The sequence below is a fragment of the Schistocerca piceifrons genome, chromosome 7 (genome assembly GCF_021461385.2).
Source record: "Schistocerca piceifrons isolate TAMUIC-IGC-003096 chromosome 7, iqSchPice1.1, whole genome shotgun sequence".
In the NCBI taxonomy this organism is placed as follows: Eukaryota; Metazoa; Arthropoda; class Insecta; order Orthoptera; family Acrididae; genus Schistocerca; species Schistocerca piceifrons.
The window spans coordinates 546,534,473-546,543,297 of record NC_060144.1 but is presented as its reverse complement, the minus strand read 5'-3'; positions in this window follow the sequence as shown (position 1 = coordinate 546,543,297).

Sequence of the window (8,825 nt, the reverse complement as noted above, 5' to 3'; positions counted from 1 at the left end):
TATCCGACGCTTGTTGGAGGAGTGTGAGCTATGTGAGATAGCAAAACCTCCTTCCAACTCGTCTAAGGGTCTGCTACATTCTGAACGCGAACGGTGCCCCATGGACCAGTTACTTATTGATTATGCTTGTCCCCTCTCAGGGTCTAAAGCGGGGAATTGTTATATTTTGGTGGTTCATGACGCCATTTCTCATTTTATTTGGCTTCTACCGATTAGGAGAGTCGCAGCTTCTGTTACCATTTACCATTTTTCTAGGAGATTTTTCTTGTTTGGGTCTCCCAAAGTTCTGGTTTCAGATGATGCTCCAATCCCTGTATCCGAGGAGCTCAAGCGTTTACGTTTTGGCAATGCTACTAAGTACATTACTATTTTTTGTTGAGTCATCGGTCTTCAGACTGGTCTGATGCAGCCCGCCACGAATTCCTCATTACTGCTACTCTGTATTATCCTCATCCCTCCTTTTCTGAAAGAGTAAATAAGAATCTGAAGCCCGCTATCATCATCTATTATGTTAAGTCCCAGACCAAGTAGGACAATTGTATCCCTTGGATTAACTTTGCCTTCAACTCAGCTCAGCTTAATGTTTGCCACTCCACTTAATTTCTCTTTGGCGAACTTACGGAGCATTAGTGGCCTTTTGCCCCATGTGCTTAGCCCAGACGTCTTTAAACAGAGCTGGGACATGGCTCATTGACTACAAACAAAATGTTACAATCGGGGAAGAAAATCATTTCAGGCCAAGGTCGGTGATAAGCTTCATTCAGAATTTCAACACTGGTAAATGGTAGGGAGTGGGTGTTTCCAGCAAACTCGTTCCGTGGTTTGTAGGCCGTTGTACTATCTTGAAAGTGTTGAGCCCTGTCAGCCTCCTGGTTCGTAATCCTGGTACTGGGACGACCTATGTGGTCCATCCATGCTAGCCAACTCAAGGGAGTTGCTTAGACCTGGCGGTGGGGGGAGATGTTTCGGTTTGAGTGGGGAAGTTGAGCCGTGCTGGATCGCCTTGATTCCTCTTTCGACCTCCTCGCGCGACCTCTCATGCTTGCGCTCCACGAGATGGCCCTTTGGCTTTTGGGGGGGAGAGAGACGAGTTCAAGTTGGGCAGCCTTCTGGGCTGGAAGTGGAACTTGGTGGTCCATTGCCAGTGTTCAGCAACTTTGCTTTCTGTAACTTGGTGTGCTTCGGGGACAGTTGACAGGTGATTCGGCTGCATGCTTTTCGAGGCCTTTTCACGCATTGCTTGTGTGACCTGTTCTTGGTGGCTTGCTCGTACCGCAGATAAATAAATTTGGCGGGTAAACATTTAGGCTGCGTGACGGTACGTAATCCAGTGTTGCTCTGACCTCTGCTACTATGAGTTGGCTTAATGCCTTGTTAGCGTCTTAGTGTGTAATTTTGCTGGTGTCTCATTAATTTATATTTGATATTGGCACACAGCCTTGTCCATCCCGGACGACATTTCCGCAGATACCTTTTTCGATGTAGGTGCTGCTATTTCCTCTTGTTTTTCCATTCTAGATGAGTTAAACCGTAATATTCAGTTCTGACAATCAACCCACCTGTAAACAGTTATGTAGAGTCCAGACCCATCTCTTTCATTGGCATAACCGTCTTCCAGATTTATGGTACCTACAACTTAGCCTGGCTCAACAGTAGGCTATTAACCAACTAGTTAGTCACATAAAGGAATTATTAATCAATGCTAGTACCCTGGGATTAGATTAGGAAGCTACTGGGCACTTAGGGGTTAGGCCGTGTAGATACCTCCGATTTTGATAGCTCTGTCCCTGAATATTTTGCTAAATAGCCTAGTCCCATCATGCATCTGTTGCAAGGTATTTTCAGAACTCTCTACTTATCAGTTGCCCCAAATTGAGAAAGCATTACGGCTGATCGTGTGCTTCGAATTTCATGCCGACGCCTTAGAGATTCCTCATGTCGTTATACTTTGTTTGCTGTAACCGTTATCACGCGGATTTTTAAGTAATGTATTTCCCGAGTTTCTCCAAGGTACCATAGGGGACCTAAGACGCCGCATAATACACTACTGGCCATTAAAATTGCTACACCACGAACATGACGCGCTACAGCCGCGAAATTTAACCGAGAGGAAGAAGATGCTGTGATATGCAATTGATTTGCTTTTCAAAGCATTCACACAAGGTTGGCACCGGTGGCGACACCTACAACGTGCTGACATGAGGGAAGTTTCCAACCGATTTCTCATACACAAACAGCAGTTTACCAGCCTTGCCTGGTGAAACGTTGATGTGATGCCTCGTGTAAGGAGGAGAAATGCGTACCATCACGTTTCCGACTTTGATAAAGGTCGGATTGTAGCCTATCGCGATAGCGGTTTATCGTATCGCGACATTGCTGCTCGCGTTGGTCGAGATCCAATGAGTGTTAGCAGAATATAGAATCGGTTGGTTCAGGAGGGTAATACGGAACGCCGTGCTGGATCCCAACGGCCTCGTATCATTAGCAGTCGAGATGACAGGCATCTTATAAGCATGGCTGTAACGGATCGTGCAGCCACGTCTCGATCCCTGAGTCAACAGATGGGGACTTTGCAAGACAGCAACCATCTGCACGAACAGTTCGACGACGTTTGCAGCAGCATAGACTATCAGCTCGGAGACCATGGCTGTGGCTACCCTTGACGCTGCATCACAGACACACAGACAGGAGCACCTGCAATGGTGTGCTCAACGACGAACATGGGTGCACGAATGGCAAAACGTCATTTTTTTTATGAATCCAGGTTCTGTTTACAGCATCATGACGGTCGCATCCGTGTTTGGCGACATCGCGGTGAATGCACATTGGAAGCGTGTATTCGTCATCGCCATACTGGCGTATCACCCGGCGTGATGGTATGGGGTGCCATTGGTTTCACGTCTGTCACCTCTTGCTCGCATTGACGGCACTTTGAACAGTGGACGTTACATTTCAGATGTGTTACGACCCGTGGCTCTACCCTTCATTCGATCCCTGCGAAACCCTACATTTCAGCGGGATAATGCACGACCACATGATGCAGGTCCTGTACGGGCCTTTCTGAATACAGAAAATGTTCGACTGCTGCCCTGGCCAGTACATTCTCCAGATCTCTCACCAATGAAAACGTCTGGTCAACGGTGGCTGAGCAACTGGCTCATCACAATATGCCAGTCACTACGGTTGATGAGCTGTGGTATCGTGTTAAAGCTGCTTGGGCAGCTGTACCTGTACACGCCACCAAGCTCTGTTTGACTCAATGCCCAGGCGTATCAAGGCCGTTATTACGGCCAGAGGTGGTTGTTCTGGGTATTGATTTCTCAGGATCTATGCACCCAAATTGCGTGAAAATGTAATCACATGTCAGTTCTAGTATATTTGTCCAATGAATTCCCGTTTATCATCTGCATTTCTTCTTGGTGTAGCAACTTTAATGGCCAGTAGTGTATACTACTCGTATTTAAAACCGTCTCTGTTCCATCATATTCGGCCTAATACAAACAATCCAGTCGAAAATGTTCAACTGTAGCTGCACGGCCTAATACAAACAATCCAATCGAAAATGTTCAACTGTAGCTGCATGGTACTGTTTCAGATGCTAGGGGATCATAATGCCCATTGCCCATGTTTTTGCCCCCCCCCCCCCCCCAACTCCTCACACCACCCACCCATAAGGAAGGGTGACCCTCAGAGAAACGTATATATATTATTATCTACACCTACAACTACACCTACATGACGACAATCTAGTGCTTGGCAGAGGGTTCATCGAACCACTTGTGAGATCCTTCTCTTCCATTCTCGAACAGACGCAGGAAAAACGAAAACAAATCTTTCCCTGCAAGTGCTACTTTTTCTTATTTTATTATAATGATCGTTTGTCCCTATGAAGGTGGGTGCCAACAAAATATTTTCAGTCTGAAGATAATGTTGGTGACTGATATTTCTTGAGAAGGTCCTGCAGCACGGAAAAGCATCTTTGTTTCAATAACTTGTACCCCAAATCGTGTGTCATATCCTTTTAGCTTTTTCCTCTATTTCGCGTTAATACAAACTAACTCTCATTCATTGAAATTTTTCGATGTCCTCCGTTAATCATATCTGACGCGGATCCCACACCGCACAGCATTACTCTAGCAGAAGGCGGACATGCGTAGTGGAAGCAGTCTCTTTAGTAGACCTGTTAGATTTTCAGAGTGTTCTGCCATTAAATCGCAGTCTTTGGTTTGCTTTCCCCACAACGTTATCTGTGTGGTTGTTCCAGTTTAAGTTATTCATAATGTTCGAGCACGGCACATGTTCCAAACTCCTATTGCAAATACACGTTATTGAAATGGGTCTGTAGTTACTCCTATTTCCTTTCTTGGGACTTGTGTAACTTTTCGGTCTTTGGGTACGGGTCTTTTTATGAGTGAGCGGTTGTATATGATTACTAAGTATGAAGCTATTGCATCAGCGCACTCTGAGAGGAATCTCACTGGTATACACTCTGGACTGGAAGCCTTGCCTTTCATAAGTGTTTAAAGTCGCTTCGCTACACCGAGGATATCTATTTCTAAGTTACTAATGTTGGTAGCTGTTAGTGATTTGAATTCTGTGGTATTTACTTCGTCTTTTTTGTGAAGGAATTTCGGAAAACCGTGTTTAATAGCTCTGCTTTAGTGGCGCTGCATCGGTAACGTAACCATTATTATCGCGCAGTTATTCTTTTTCACTTTAAAATGTTTGGTTCGATACTTTATAACATGTAGATTCAAAATGTGAAAGCTGCACTCTTCCATCTAGCCCAATGGTTTCATGAAAATTAAGTTTTACTTGAAAATAGAAATAAAAGTTTCCTTTAGTCACTTCTTTGCCCCAAAATCCCGTACATCCTCGCGCGTTCTTTCTAGTACCCCTTTCACTTTATTTACGCATCCAGTTAACATTTTACAGCTTTATATACAACCAAATTTTAAACAGCTCTAACTTTTTGCACAGTTTTTCTTGGTCCACATTTCTCTTCCATACCGTTGCATACACATTGATTTGCCTATCTTTCTTTGCATTTTGGTGTTTCGGGCTCCCATGAATGTAAATACATAGATCTGTGAAGTCTCACTCTTAATGGATCGTAAAGAATTAATTATATTAAAGAATAGAAAACTTAAATTAAAAACTTCACTAAATAGCGAGGACGACGTTTTGAATGTCAGTTTTGTTTGTTATGAGAGGGTAGGAGAGAGATGATAAAAAGGTAACAACGATACGTAAGTATAGGGCTTTCTGTAATTTTTACGAATCATTAGCTAATTTATTAAAATGTTACTGATTATAATTTTCGTCTGAAACACATATATGTACGAACTTCAATGGCTCCACGTGCATGGATGCACCTGCAAGGCGGTGTTGGCAGTTAGATGTGAGTACCTGACACCTTAACGTGGTCCTCCCATAACTGCAGCAAAAGACACAGTTAGATTGGTCGTAAAAGCAGTACCGCTTTTGTCTGCTAACTGGGATATTCCTTCCACATAAAAACATATGTATTTTACTGCTTTTGGAAATTCAACCCCTAAAGGGGTGTAATAGGCTATGAAAGGTTTTATGAACATATTTTATTATGTGAGCATTTTTAAAGCTAAATCTATTAAAATTTTTATTTCATTTGTCGGTTAGAAATAAAATCAATACGGTTTTCACCACAAGAACATAGAAGGCATGATTAACAGAAACCTTGAACTCCAGCTAACAGAGTAGTTCCCTGGTCACATGTACTTTCGGAAGAGGCCATGCTCCCACTGCCTCAATTAGCGGGAAAGATTTAGAAGGCGTTACAATTTATGAGCAACATAAAAATTCTGTTAAAGAAAAACAAAAATTTATCTGTGCAGACCTCAGAATCTACGCTAGCGAAGCAGCGGGCGCTGAACTAGTTTGAGATATTATGTCTCTAGCACATCTAGTTTTAATTTTACAGCCATTTCAAATTTCACTGACCATACAGTGTATGCGTGCGAAGCAGCGCATGGTAAGCTGGTTTGAAATATTTTGCTTCTAGTACATTTAGTTTTAATTTTTCGAATTTCACTGAATTTACCTTTTTTGCTAAACCAGAGGCATACTTTGTGCGCTGCGTTGTATTGGTAAAAAAAAAAAAAAAAAATCTTCATCGGTCAAGAATCACGCAGTTATTCTCAACTGTTGCACACTTCTGAATGAGTATGTGAAGATTCCACTAGACAAATGCTAAAACATTCATTATATGGATTTAAACCAAGAAAAATTCCTCTCTCTCTCTCTGTCTTTCTTTCTCTCTCTCTCTCTTTCTGTCTCTCTCTCTCTCTCTCTCTCTCTCTCTCTCTCTCTCTGTCCCGCCTGCGTTTCTCGTATATTTCATCACTCATTATGTGTGATTTTCTCCCATTAACCAAGTCGTGACAGCCGGTCCATTAACCTGTACAAGTTGGACGGTTTAAGCACACTGTACCACTCATCTCAGAGTTATCGCGTTAATTTGTGTCTCATGTTTCTACTCAGTACATCTGCGTTATTTTTTCAGAGTCTGACTACGACTATTACTTGCACATAATTGTATCTCCACACCTCTCCTTATTTTCAGTTAGTACCTTGACGGTAATCACAGTGATTATGCCGCAGGCTAAGCTTAATTACGCTGGCAAGTACGAGAGGAAGCTGTTTCCTGTGTTATGGTCAGCACAGGAAGTTGTTACGTGGACGTCTAATTTAGCACGAGAAGACAGTACCGAGGGAGGCTATTTCAGATCGACAAATTCACAGTGTTCCGGGATACATTTATCTTTTAAATATTTCAGCTCTCTGTTTTTTTCTAGAGGAGTAGGTCCATGAAGTCTCCAAATAAAAGTCATTTTCCTGCGTAGGCTGTGTTATTTTGAAACAAACACATTAATTCATAATTTACTTGTCATACAATTTCACCCCCTTTGGTTTTGTCAAGCTAGATCTGCTACTGCCATCAAGATAAAAAATATTAAGCCTATAGCATGATACATATCACACAAATCTGTGTGAAGGAAGTAACATGGGATAGCGTCCTTAATAACGGTTTCTCTCGACCTGGGTAATAATGGGCACAGTCTTCTCAATTGTAAAGTACATATGTAAAAATAAAACAGCCTACGTAGGAAATCGACTCCCCTCCATAAATCCACAGCGACTGGGGACCAATATACACGGCGTTCAAACAAAGTGTCACTTTTTCCTAAGGGAGTTAAGGGAGGTACTATTGGTCACAGCTAGAAGAAAGGTTCTAATAATATGCCCGAATAACCAATAGTTGTAGAGATAAGGACCATTCTACTTCTGATGACTAATGTACTGCATTCGGTGGTATAGACGAAGCAAATTACCAAAGTACCACATGCAAATTCTCGAGCAGTCACGGTGCGAGGGCAGGAGGATAGCTTCAGTATCAATGAATGGGCAGGATTTGTCGGTGGGAAACTCATAGGGCACTACACATTAGCAAACAAATTAACAGGTGGCGTGTGCCACCGCTTTCTTGGCGATGAATTATCAGCACTCTCGGAGAAAGTGTTCCTTGCAGAAAGACAACGACTGTGGCTTAAGCACGGCGGGGCACCGCACCGTTTTCTGCGGACAGCGCAACAGTTCCTCATCGCAACGTTTCATGGGTAACCGATTGATTCCCATGGCCTCCCTCTTTACCTGAATCCGTTGGAATTCTGGCTGCTGGGACATTAACGGGCTCCGGAAAGCCCTATCTTTCCAATGTTAAAGTACCGCATATAAATTACATGTTTTTCAGAAAGTATTTGAGCTAGGAAGTTGAAATTTTTACAGGTTACTTACTGGAGCATTGGCTAAAACTTAACACAGTAACTACTAAAAATTTGAATTCATTTATTATAGATTAATTTTTTTCTGTTGTAATGAAAAATCACTACTTTTGTGACATTTTTGTTTATAAATGCCGCCCGGAGTGGCCGAGCGGTTCTAGGCGCTACAGTCTGGAACCGCGCGACCGTTACGGTCGCAGGTTCGAATCCTGTCTCGGGCATGGATGTGTGTGATGTCCTTAGGTTGGTTAGGTTTAAGTAGTTCTAAGCTCTAGGGGACTGATGACCAAAGAAGTTAAGTCCCATAGTGCTCAGAGCCATTTGAACCTTTTTTTGTTTATAAATGCAACAATATACAGGTTTTAGGAAAAAGGCCGTGTTAGGTTACGCAGAAGGGACTGTGTAAGATTTCCTCAAAATTTAAAGCAAACTGGTTTGGTGGATCCTGAGAAACCCTGTAATTTGTATGAAAAAATAAAACTTTTGGTAATCGACCGACAACGTTTGGATTTCCACATTAGTGCATTCCAGGTGCATAGGATGGATTATCTTCATCTTCTGCAAACTCCTCCTCCTGCTTCGTCTTTGTCCTACTCCTTTTTAGTTTGGCTTGTATCTCTCGACCACGTACAGTCCTGTCAGCCGCCCGAAGACGTTCCTTGTCTAAAGCAAGCAACGTATGTACCTTGTTGAACCTATCTTCATTCCCATATTTCGAAATACTTTGCATCTTACTACACTGCCATCATTGAAAGTAGCAACAGCATCATACACACCGAAGTGAAGTGTTTCTAATCCAACAAACACAGTCTTGGTGATCCTTGAGCATGTAACACTATTTACACTTTCGTTGGGGTTTTGAGTTTTTCCATGAATACTTTTTCAACAGTTTAGGTGCTGCTAAGTCTGTGAAAAGAGGTTTTATGACTTCCATTACCGCATCAGGCATACTACGTTTATGAGTGTACACTTTAGCAGTTATCAATCCCTTGTTGTACTTACACC